Genomic DNA, 12,780 nt, shown 5'->3' with positions numbered 1-12,780 from the left:
AAATATTCTATCACAAATTCTTTAGATGGAAAGATTAGATCATAGACAAATTTATACATATATATGTAAACACTAAGAAAAAAATTTCTAGGTTTCTGTTTTGTCACCTACTGGGGGCACGGAGGGGGTCTGAGGAGCACATTTAGAATCTAGTAGCTATAAGAATAGAAAATTAGAACACCTGGATTTTCATTCTGCGTTGGACACTGAGTTCTGTGACCTGGAAAAGTCATAGAAACCTCTCTGAGTATCAGTAGAGTTGAGAATGGTGGCAATGTTTTCGACCCAGTGGTCTGATGTGATGTCTAAGAGAACACTCCAAGAAGGAAGGACTTCAGAAATTCCAAGTTTTTACAGTGTACTGCACCTGTGTCTAGTAATATCATCAGTATATTCAATAATTGCAGGCCTGTAAGTGGCCCCAGGAAGAGAATTAAGAACTTGTGGTGAATTCTATGCTGCTTTAAACAGGTAAGACAACATGTTGATAATATGAAGGCAAAGAAGGTCTTTTCTTGGCCACCATTAAAAGTGGTGAGGAAGAGTCTCAAGCCCTTCTGAAATAAGTGGGATAGTCCCTGTCTCTCTAAGTCTCAGTTTCTTCCATAAAATAAAAAAAAATACACTTAAGGTCTCAAAGGTCATTTCTACTTTTAACATTCCTTGAAAATCAGTCCCCCTAATAGCCCTAAGCTGTGTTCTAGGCCTGAATACTAGGTCCTCCACAGAATCTGCAAGGTACAGACACCAGTGTCTTAAAACCTCTAGCCCTCTCACTTCAATAAACCCTTTCCATGTTCATTTAAATCACATATTTATTGACTGCCTACCATGTCCTCGACACTGTGTGACATGACACATGACACTTTTATTTTTTTTGAAACACAGTCTCGCTCTGTCACCCAGGCTGCAGTGCAGTGGTGCAATCTTGGCTCACTGCAAGCTCCTCCTCCCGGGTTCATGCCATTCTCCTGCCGCAGCCTTCCGAGTAGCTGGGACTACAGGCGCCCGCCACCACGCCCGGCTAATTTTTCATATTTTTAGTAGAGACGGGTGGTCTCGATCTCCCGACCTCGTGATCTGCTCACCTCGGCCTCCCAAAGTGCTAGGATTACAGGTGTGAGCAACCGCGTTCCTGACCGAGACATGATACATTTTTAATAAGAATACTTGCATCCCACAATTGTACAGCACTTGACAGTTGATAAAACACCTACACACTTGTGATCTCTTTACTATGCAACTTCCCTGTAGGACAAAAGGGCATTATGAACCTAAATTAACAGATGAAAAATAAAATGAAGCTCAGAAGGGCTCAGTGAAAACTCTGAGGGCTAAGTCCAGGATGTGTAAGTAGCGCTCAGGCCAGACTGCCACCCAGAGCTCTCTGGCTATTCAACCTGTAGCTCACACCTGGAAATCAAGGGAACATAAAAATATCTCCTAGCTAACAAAAACACAAACTGTAGTTTACACATATGTGGAAAATTTCTAAATGAGTGGTTTTTTTTTTTAAACATTCTAAGGATAACGAAAATATTTCAGAAACTAATGTAAACTATGAACTCTCTCACAAGAGGAATATATTTATGAACATATACACACAATTTCCCATATAGTTTCAGGTTCGTGACACACATCCAAAACCCTTGAGGGGGGAGTTTCCCAGACCCAGGTGGAGAACCTCCTGCTGCTCCGTTGCATACATCAATGACAACACAATGTGGCTGTCAGGTGTGTGCTCTGCTGCATGTGACATAGCAGTGGAGAAGAACACTGCTCACAGGGAACCACCAGCTTAGAGGTGACATACAGCCTGCTCATCACAAATCAGTGTACCCATGCAGACATACACAGCTGTAGAGTGGCACAGAAAAGTCAAGTGGGAGGCAGAGCTGAAACAACTTTCTGGAACAGATAAAGGACCTTCAAATGAGGGTGAAATACACACTTGAGCTTAACACTTGAGGAACCCAGAAGAGTTCAGAATGCAGTATTCTCAGGAAAAAAAAGGACCATTGAGCTGAGACCATGCTGCCCTCACCACCTTTTACAGAGTGAGGGCTAAGCTTTTTCTAAGTGTTCTTGTCTCATATCTACCATCACAATGTGTTCTTTTTTTCTGAAAGATTTCAAAGGAAAGTGGCTATACATCACCAAAACTGTCTCTGCCCACCCACATCTGTAGGGACATCTACTGAGTACCTAGCACAAGCACACACTTGGTCAGGTACCAGAGAATCGGAGAGAAAACCACCGCCTAGGCCACAAGGAACTTACCATCTAGTGTGGAAGACAGAAGAACCAGCCAATGATTCTCAGGCCATAAGAAGTAAACACAAGCTGCTGCTGCTGTGTAAGTGTGACACCTGTATGTGGGAGTACTAGTCTAGGTGATCATGCCCAGCTCTGCCTAAGTGGGGAGAGGTGGGGAGAGGCAGAGAGCGCTTGGGTTTGGCAAGAAAGAAGTCCTTGAATCTATAAATAACCTTGGGCAGTATGGCCATTTTCATGATATTGATTCTTCCTATCCATGAGCATGGTATGTTCTTCCATTTGTTTGTGTCCTCTTTGATTTCACTGAGCAGTGGTTTGTAGTTCTCCTTGAAGAGGTCCTTTACATCCTTGTAAGCTGGATTCCTAGGTATTTTATTCTCTTTGAAGCAATTGTGAATGGAAGTTCATTCCTGATTTGGCTCTCTGCTTGTCTGTTACTGGTGTATAAGAATGCTTGTGATTTTTGCACATTAATTTTGTATCCTGAGACTTTGCTGAAGTTGCTTATCAGCTTAAGGAGATTTTGGGCTGAGACAATGGGGTTTTCTAAATATACAATCGTGTCATCTGCAAACAGGGACAATTTGACTTCTTCTTTTCCTAACTGGATACCCTTGATTTCTTTCTCTTGCCTGATTGCCCTAGCCAGAACTTCCAACACTATGTTGAATAGGAGTGGTGAGAGAGGGCATCCCTGTCTTGTGCCAGTTTTCAAAGGGAATTTTTCCAGTTTTTGCCCATTCAGTATGATATTAGCTGTGGGTTTGTCGTAAATAGCTCTTATTATTTTGAGATACGTTCCATCAATACCGAATTTATTGAGCGTTTTTAGCATAAAGGGCTGTTGAATTTTGTCAAAAGCCTTTTCTGCATCTATTGAGATAATCATGTGGTTCTTGTCTTTGGTTCTGTTTACATGCTGGATTACGTTTATTGATTTGCGAATGTTGAACCAGCCTTGCATCCCAGGGATGAAGCCCACTTGATCATGGTGGATAAGCTTTTTGATGTGCTGCTGAATCCGGTTTGCCAGTATTTTATTGAGGATTTTTGCATCGATGTTCATCAGGGATATTGGCCTAAAATTCTCTTTTTTTGTTGTGTCTCTGCCAGGCTTTGGTATCAGGATGATGTTGGCCTCATAAAATGAGTTAGGGAGGATTCCCTCTTTTTCTATTGATTGGAATAGTTTCAGAAGGAATGGTACCAGCTCCTCCTTGTACCTCTGGTAGAATTCAGCTGTGAATCCATCTGGTCCTGGACTTTTTTTGGTGGGTAGGCTATTAATTGTTGCCTCAATTTCAGAGCCTGCTATTGGTCTATTCAGGGATTCAACTTCTTCCTGGTTTAGTCTTGGGAGAGTGTAAGTGTCCAGGAAATTATCCATTTCTTCTAGATTATCTAGTTGATTTGCGTAGAGGCATTTATAGTATTCTCTGATGGTTGTTTGCATTTCTGTGGGGTCAGTGGTGATATCCCCTTTATCATTTTTTATTGCGTCTATTTGATTCCTCTCTCTTTTCTTCTTTATTAGTCTAGCTAGCGGTCTGTCAATTTTGTTGATCTTTTCAAAAAACCAACTCCTGGATTCATTGATTTTTTGGAGGGTTTTTTGTGTCTCTATGCCATCCCCATCAAGCTACCAATGACTTTCTTCACAGAATTGGAAAAAACGGCTTTAAAGTTCATATGGAACCAAAAAGGAGCCCGCATTGCCAAGACAATCCTAAGTCAAAAGGACAAAGCTGGAGGCGTCATGCTACCTGACTTCAAACTATACTACAAGGCTACAGTAACCAAAACAGCATGGTACTGGTACCACAACAGAGATATAGACCAATGGAACAGAACAGAGTCCTCAGAAATAATACCACATATCTACAGCCATCTGATCTTTGACAAACCTGACAAAAACAAGAAATGGGGAAAGGATTCCCTATTTAATAAATGGTGCTGGGAAAATTGGCTAGCCATAAGTAGAAAGCTGAAACTGGATCCTTTCCTTACCCCTTATACGAAAATTAATTCAAGATGGATTAGAGACTTAAATGTTAGACCTAATACCATAAAAACCCTAGAAGAAAATCTAGGTAGTACCATTCAGGACATAGGCATGGGCAAGGACTTCATGTCTAAAACACCAAAAGCAACGGCAGCAAAAGCAAAAATTGACAAATGGGATCTAATTAAACTAAAGAGCTTTTGCACAGCTAAAGAAACTACCATCAGAGTGAACAGACAACCTACAGAATGGGAGAAAATTTTTGCAACCTACTCATCTGACAAAGGGCTAATATCCAGAATCTACAAAGAACTCAAACAAATATACAAGAAAAAAACAACCCCATCAAAAAGTGGGGAAAGGATATGAACAGACATTTCTCAAAAGAAGACATCCATACAGCCAACAGACACATGAAAAAATGCTCATCATCACTTGCCATCAGAGAAATGCAAATCAAAACCACAATGAGATACCATCTCACACCAGTTAGAATGGCAATCATTAAGAAGTCAGGAAACAACAGGTGTTGGAGAGGATGTGGAGAAATAGGAACACTTTTACACTGTTGGTGGGATTGTAAACTAGTTCAACCATTATGGAAAACAGTATGGCAATTCCTCAAGGATCTAGAACTAGATGTACCATATGACCCAGCCATCCCACTTCTGGGTATATACCCAAAGGATTATAAATTACTCTACTACAAAGACACATGCACACGTATGTTTATTGCGGCACTATTCACAATAGCAAAGACTTGGAATCAACCCAAATGTCCATCTGTGACAGACTGGATTAAGAAAATGTGGCACATATACACCATGGAATACTATGCAGCCATAAAAAAGGATGAGTTTGCGTCCTTTGTAGGGACATGGATGCAGCTGGAAACCATCATTCTTAGCAAACTATCACAAGAAGAGAAAACCAAACACCGCATGTTCTCACTCATAGGTGGGAACTGAACAATGAGATCACTTGGACTCGGGAAGGGGAACATCACACACTGGGGCCTATCATGGGGAGGGGGGAGGAGGGAGGGATTGCTTTGGGGAGTTATACATGATATAAACGTCATGCACATGTACCCTAGAACTTAAAGTATAATAAAAAAAAAAAAAAAAAAAAGAAAGAAGTCCTTCCCCAGACCTGTGCCTTTCCCTACGTGAACCCAAACTGCCCCCAGGGCATCCAGACAAAAGGAAAGGAACTGAGATTAAGTCACTAGTATGTGCCAGGACTGGCTATGTGCTTTAGATACACTATTTTAATTATTTCATTAATCTGCATCCCAAGGTCAGTGTCATTATCCCTACTTTAAGATGAACAGAGTGAGGTTTCCCAGCATACTTTGGGTCATAAAGCTGGCATAAAGTCCGCATTTTAATTAGGGTCTGTCTACCTACAAAATTCAGTCTTTGTAAGACTTTACAATGTAGTTGCCTCAAAATCCCCAGAGCCTTGGAAAAACTGAATGTTTCTAAACATTCAACCTAATCACACTAAGGTATGAACAACTTAGAGAACCAACCAGTCTCTAATTTGCAGACCTCGAAGCAGAACAACAAAGATGATGCTGATAATAGCTAACATTTCCTGAGCATTTATTAAAGACCAGGCTTTGTATGTGGTACCTCATTTAAATCTGACAAGCCAGAGTGGCTGAGAGAAACTTTGTGGGCAACATGGGGGAGGTATTTTTGAACTGAGGGAACTTTAAGTCTCAGTAGCATTGGGTGAGTCCCCGTATGTCACAGGAACCAGAGGCTTCAAAGTCTCCAAATGGCTTCAGGATCCAGCCAATATCCCCTTCCATCCTACCTCATTAACATAATTAACATTCCCCCAGTTCCTCCCCATTTCCTGGCCCACCTCCAGTCCTGATTCTTATTTTTCAGATGAGGCTATATCATGTACAAAACAGAGGCCCCCAAACTTCTGTCAGTGATGAAAAGGGCCATCCACTTGCTCTAGATGGCCCTACTTAACCAAGCGGTTAGCATCTTCCAAGCTGGGATGAGTTCAAAAAAGCTATGTCTGACCCTGATTCCACCCTGCCAACACACCCCCTAAAACCTCTCACTAAAGTTACTCAAGAATGCCAGCCATACCACTATGGTCTGTTTGTCCTACAGCACAGCTGTCAGCTCTTGGGAAATGGTCTTCTACTGACAACCCAAAGTTGAGACAACCCTATTTAACAGGCCATCTCTAAAGGCTGGGTGAGACACAGCAGGCTGAGGCTCTGGATTATACTACTTTCAAAAAATCTTTCTTTCTATATACGTTTTGGCAAGCCAACTAGTGTTTGCACATTCCAGTTCATTCTCACTAGAGTAATGTCCTTTTACTCTTGTACTTTTACTCCTGTACTCCTGTAATGAAGAGGGGAATTCCTCTTCATCTTCTAACTATGCTAAGGTACTACATTTTTGTTTAGAGACAGGGTCTCACTCTGTCACTCAGGCTGGAGTTCAGTGGCGAGATCATAGCTCACTGCAGCCTTGAATTCCTACGCTCCAGTGATCCTCCCACCTCAGCCTCCTGAGTAGCTGGGATGACAGTCGTATGCCACCAGGCCTAGCTGATTTTCTTTTTCTTTCTTTTTTTTTTAAGTAGAGACAGGGTCTCATACACCTGGCCTCAAGTGCTCCTCCCACTCTGGCCTCCCAGAGTGCTGGGATTATAAGCATGAGCCACCATGCCTGGCCTCTGCTAAGGTATTACCTTTTTTTGTGAAACTTTACTGTACTTCCTGTGATCCGAATCAATCACTTCCTTCCCACTGCCTACTGCAATTGCATATTTAGCTCTGCCATAGCAGCCAGTGCATCTCACTTACCTTCCCCACAGTAACTCTCAGGCATCATCACGTCTGCTAGACTGAAATGACTTTGAGAACAGAAACAGGGTCTTCATAGTTCTTTATCACAGAGCACATATGACAGGGACTCAAGAACATGCTCTGGAATCCAGCAGACCTAAGTTTACATCTGAGTTCTGACACTTAACTAGTGTGTAACTTTAGATAAGTCAGTAAACCTAAGTTTGTATACCTTCTATAAATGGGGAAAAGGAATAGTGCTAATTTCATAGGGCTGTTGTGAAGTTTAAATGAAATAATGCATGAAAATAAAATGTCTAGAAGACAAGCAGGTAGAATAACTTGAAAATAAAACCTTTATACACTTTACAAATTGTTTTTCTCTAGTGCTCTTTGTCTCAACAACTGGCTGAGGAAACAGAGCCTGGCCTGTACCAAACAGGCTCCCAAGTGCTCACAAAGGCCTGCCCTCCTCCTTCCCCTCTAAATGAGCTGGAAAGGAGAGGAGGCTTGAGTTTCTCTAGGGCCTATTCACTTGTTTATGTGAAGCCCATTAGCTTTATTCTCCAGGTCCAGGGCCCAAGTCTATTTTCTGTCTATCTACTGCTATTATACCAAGGTTTCTTTTTCCTTTTTGTTGTGTGTGGTTCATAGTTTTAAATCTTGCCTTCAGGAAAACATGTATGTGTGCATGCATAAAAGAGAGAAACCACACACACACACACACAGTTTGTATCCAGTGAATTGGAAAAAGCAGATATTTGTGCATGTCCTGTAACTATTAAATATGTCTTTGTTATAAATGTGGCATTGCTGAAGCCCTTTTCCACATTCTCAGGTGAGTTCAGTGACGGCCAAGGTTGCCAGATTCTCTACTTGTTCTTCCTATGCCAATATTCCACTCATCAGAACTAACTGCTCATCAGAACTAGCTGTTCCTCCACCACCACCCAAACTAGCTGCTCCTTTTCTTACAACTCAAACCACTAGCATACAAAAATTGCATTGACTGTAATCTTGCCCTCTGCATAGCTCAGGGATTTCTTTATTCAAACATATTTCCTGGAAGGGTAATGAGTTCGGGGCTTTTAAAGTTTTATTTTTTAAAAATCCTTGGTTTGGGTAGTAAGGAGAACACAAGAGCCATAGACAGTAGCTAAGCTAAAAACTGCACATTTCCAGACACACAAAGTAACTTCAGGTAGAATGTTTAAATACGTTATCTATCGGGCAGCTCAAAGCTCTTTGCAAATTAATTCTAAGCAACACATTAAACCCTTAAAAAAAATTATGAAGAAATGCCAACAATAAGCCACAACAGAACATCTGAAAACTGTACTGTATGACCACTTGAGACAAGCCCAGCCACAGAATCTAAGCCTCAGAGAAGCATGCTTTTGAGGTCACCTTCACACTGCCTCCCAGTGACCCAGGCTGACAGGCCACAGGCTGATAACTCCACACTGAAATGTCAGCTGCTGGGAGCTAGAAAGCAGCCTCCATCATCTGGACATCCCTCCACTTGCCCCTGCAAGAAACAGGCACGGCACTCAGCAACCTAACGTGGCAGAAACACAGTCCCAGGTGCAATGGCTATGGCTACTTGATTCATACCATCCCTTTCAGTGCTAGGAAATAAGGCAAGGAAATTTTCCAGCACGGAGGGGTGAAGGTATACAATTTGGTTGTTACTTTAAAAGCTCTCTAAACAATGTGCTTTAATTGTTCACAATTATAAATATTCTTAAATAAATGAAAAGATGCATGATTTCTGAATGCTAATTTCTGGTTACTTGCTGATCAAAATGTAGAGATAAAAGTATGAAAATTACATTTCATCTGAAATTTCATTTAAATGTTTCATCGTTTTTTGAGACGACAACAAATACAATTTGAAACTAAATTTTTCAGATCCCAACCAAATGTTTTAGACAGCTGGGAAGGAGATTCTTCTCAGGGGCACTGAAATGTGCTATACCTTAGGAATAATTCTTTCTCGACTCTGGGAAAAACATGGAAAAGACTTTATAGCAAAGTACATACAAAGACATTGGGAGCCCTAGAAAATAAAAAGGAATCATCTTTCCTAAGCAAATAAAAATAACTGCTAGACTTAGTTTGAAAATTTGGCATAATCTTCCCTCCCAGTCTATCTGAGGGGTTTCTCTCTGCCCCTGTACCAATGAGACACACTCTGGTCTACTGTTCTCTTCATGCAACAGCTGGAACAGCATTCTGGATCTACCCTCGGGTTTCTTGGGCTGGGATGAGCTGCATGTAAGGCAGGAGCTGGGCTGCTGCATATGCAGACTGAATGAAAGAACTGCACATTCCTCCCAATCGCGAAACCCTTCACAATGTTTCTGCTTAGCCTCCACAAACAACCAAGAAATGAGCATATTCAGGCAGCCACTGACTCTTTAAAGGGGGCTGAACACAATAACACTTGACCTCTCAGCGTGTCTCCTCCTTTCCTTGCAGGCAGTGGATGGATGGGTCTGAGAAATCAGTAACAGGCTGGCTTTCTTTTGGTGTTGACTGCTCAAAGGCCAAGTTCTCAAAGTGATTTAATACAGTTGAAACTCACAACATTATCCTTTAGCGCAAAAGATTCCATATTTACAGTGATTGATTTTTCAGTTCACAAACACAGGAATGGGTAGTCATTTTAAGATACTATACAAAGGAATAGAGAGAATTTACCATCTTATTTTTTAAATCCTATTATATATAACCCTACTATATATAGATAGAAGGTTTAGAAAGGAATGTTTTTATTGCCATTAAAAAACTTTTTTTTAGCTTTCAAATTTTCTAGAATCAATGATAGCTCTCTACTGTCACATTAAATACATATTTTTATTCTGGTATTCAAAGTACTCTAATTCTAGTCCAAGACTGACTGGACAAATCATAGGTGCCGAGTAAATTTTTCTTTGACCAATTTAACTTTTCAGGTGATTATCTCTGAAATGATATTAAACTCTTAGACCATCTAAACATCCTGTGAGTCAAGGGAATGCTCAACATAGACCAATTCTATTAACTTCCCTTTTTGACAATAACCTGTTACATTTCTAAAAGATTCTGATATCCATACTAAAAGGAAGGAAGGAAAAAAGGAAGTGAAGGCAGGAATATTTACTGAGTGCCTGCTAGATGCCAGGCAATGTGCTAGGTACTTGAAAATATTTTCTCTCATTTTTAGGACTCAGATAAACCCTTTAAAATAAAGTACATAATATTATATAAATGTATGTGGGTTTTCACTCTAGATAGTCTAGTGGGAACATAAAAAGAATGATGAATTCCCAAATACAATGTAACCACAACCAACTAAAATGCCTTGTGCCAATTTTTTTGTTGTGATAATGAATGAGGAAACCTTTAGAGGCAATTTATCCCACGAATTTCAATGGCTGGAATGCATATTTGCAGGTCTCATACATAAGGAACTGTCTAAATATGTTTCCTACTGCTCTAACTAGTGTTAAACAAAACAAAGCCTAAAGCTTTATTCAATATTATCTTTAACGAAGGCAAATTAGTCACCAGGACTTTGAAGTAAGTCATCCACCAAGTTGCAGCCATCAACCAACAGTTTATGAAGAACCCTACGTCAGAATGCTACAGGTTCCACAAATGCTGTGGCAGTGTCCCCTGATGCCCTCTCTCAGTACTGATCACCTCAGGTCAAATCACTTACAGTCATTCAAAGTACAGTATTAATTTTGTGCTTGCCTCGGCAGCACATACACTAAAATTGGAACCATACCGAGAAGATTAGGTTGGCCCCTGAGCAAAGTATGGTATTTATTTAAAGATAAGTTTGAATTGCCCAAGAATAAAAATCTTGAACCATAGTAACGACAAGAAAAGACACATACATGTCAGCACATTGGCAGAATCTTCTTGGGCTTAGAAGAAATACACAGTCATTAGCTTTAAGTGACTTTTTTGGTGAAGTGAAACCTGCTGTGAAGCAGAAGCACTTACACAGTTTCCTTCGTGTCTCTTACACAAGGCTACTTTTAAGACATCCTCAGATTAAAATATGAGTATCTAACAATGTGGCCACAGCAAGTTACGTAATGTCCTTTCACATCCTCATCTGTAAACGCTATTAGAATAAATGATCTCCGAAGTCCCCTTCAATAACAAAATTCAATCATGGACATTTAAACATTCCAGGCAGATAGCTATCTTTTTTATTTTAAAATATCATTATGACCTCTCTTGTTCCATTGCTTAATCTCATAATATTGATGCTAATAATAAAAGTTTTCTATCTAACATTAACCATACTCAATCTTTCTACAGTTGGAGCCAATTTTCTCTAGTTTGAGCCTCTGTGGAGTTGGAGAACAAATGACCAGTGTTTTCTATACACAGGAAAACCCTTCATTAACTCTATTGGAATCCCGTCATGAAAGCACCCTTTACTCTTCTGAGGGCTACAATCACTCCAACCCCTTTCATCATGTAGAACCTCTTCTCTAGAATCTCATTAATTATTTTGCATCTACAGAGGGTTAAATGAATCTTCCCAATGCCATCAGCTAAAACGATTGGTGCTACTATTATATGAGAGAAATTTGAGTATTTCTTTTAATTTGATTGCTTTGCAGAGACTGCAATTTGTTTTTGCTAAAGCTAATTAATGCCCCTGAATGACCCTCCTCATGTTTCACAGAAACACTTCAAGCTAAAACCAGAAAGAATGAATTTTTAAAAATAATAAAGTACAAGGAAAGTTTTCAAAAATCCCAAAAAATTGCTTTTTTTTGGCCTGGAAAAATGACACAAAAGAGCAACAGATATTGGGATACTAGCAATAGATTCATTCAAGGTACCTTTTCTCAAATGAAAACTGCAATTAGGTAAGTTGAGTCATATTTCAGCATGCCTACAGTATCCCAAATAGACTATTGCCAGTCAGTTTTTAAATATCCCCTGAGAAAGTCTGACATCCTCCTTTGGTTATCCCTGTGCCCATGTTTACACTGCCAGTCAAAATTCCTTATACAGTATAATTATACTTGCTGCAATTTAATTTTGTTTTTCTGGTTCTACATGCCAGGGAAAGAAATAAATCTATGCCTAAAAGACTTGCATCCAAAATATATTCAGAATAGTAAGAAAACAAAACCAGGCATGATGGCTCACACTTGTAATCCCAGCACTTTGGGAGCCTGAGGCAGCAGGATTGCTTGGGGCCAGGAGTTCGAGACCAGCCTGGGCAAAATGAGACCCTGTCTCTACAAAAAATAAAAAAAAAAGCCAGGCATGAGGGCATGTGCTTGTAGTCGTAGCTACTCAGGAGGCTGAGGTAGGAGGATTGCTTGAGCCTAGGAGGCTGAGGCTACAGTGAGCTGTGACGGTGCCACTGCACTCCAGCTAGGTTGTCAGATCAAGATCTCATCTCTCTCTCTCTTTTTTTTTTCCAAGATCTCATCTCTTAAGAAAAAAAGAGAGAGAGAGAGAGAGAGGAGAAAAGAAAGCAAACAATCTAACAGAAAAACTGGGTCAAAGTTTCAAACAGACACTTCAGCAAAGAAGATATACGAATGCCAAATACATGTAAAGATGCCCAATACCCTTAGACATTAGTGAAGTTTAAATTAAAACCCCAGTGACATACTACTACATACTCACTAGAAAGGCTAATGTTAAA

At 40.2% G+C, this 12,780-nt stretch overlaps 1 protein-coding gene and 1 non-coding gene across 10 annotated transcripts in view; one reads left to right on the top strand and one right to left on the bottom strand.

The window, feature by feature from the left end:
- Positions 1-12,780, bottom strand: part of THADA (THADA armadillo repeat containing) — a 366,170-nt gene that overhangs the window by 174,181 nt on the left and 179,209 nt on the right. The gene's annotated exons all lie outside the window — the stretch shown is intronic.
- Positions 10,840-10,946, top strand: LOC117063116. The gene has a single exon (XR_004428737.1). It is a non-coding gene; the product is annotated as a U6 spliceosomal RNA (small nuclear RNA).

Source organism: Trachypithecus francoisi, unplaced genomic scaffold (genome assembly GCF_009764315.1).
Source record: "Trachypithecus francoisi isolate TF-2019V2 unplaced genomic scaffold, Tfra_2.0 Lachesis_group17, whole genome shotgun sequence".
In the NCBI taxonomy this organism is placed as follows: domain Eukaryota; kingdom Metazoa; phylum Chordata; class Mammalia; order Primates; family Cercopithecidae; genus Trachypithecus; species Trachypithecus francoisi.
The sequence above is the reverse complement of the archived record's forward strand: the minus strand, read 5'-3'. Positions and strand labels throughout refer to the sequence as shown.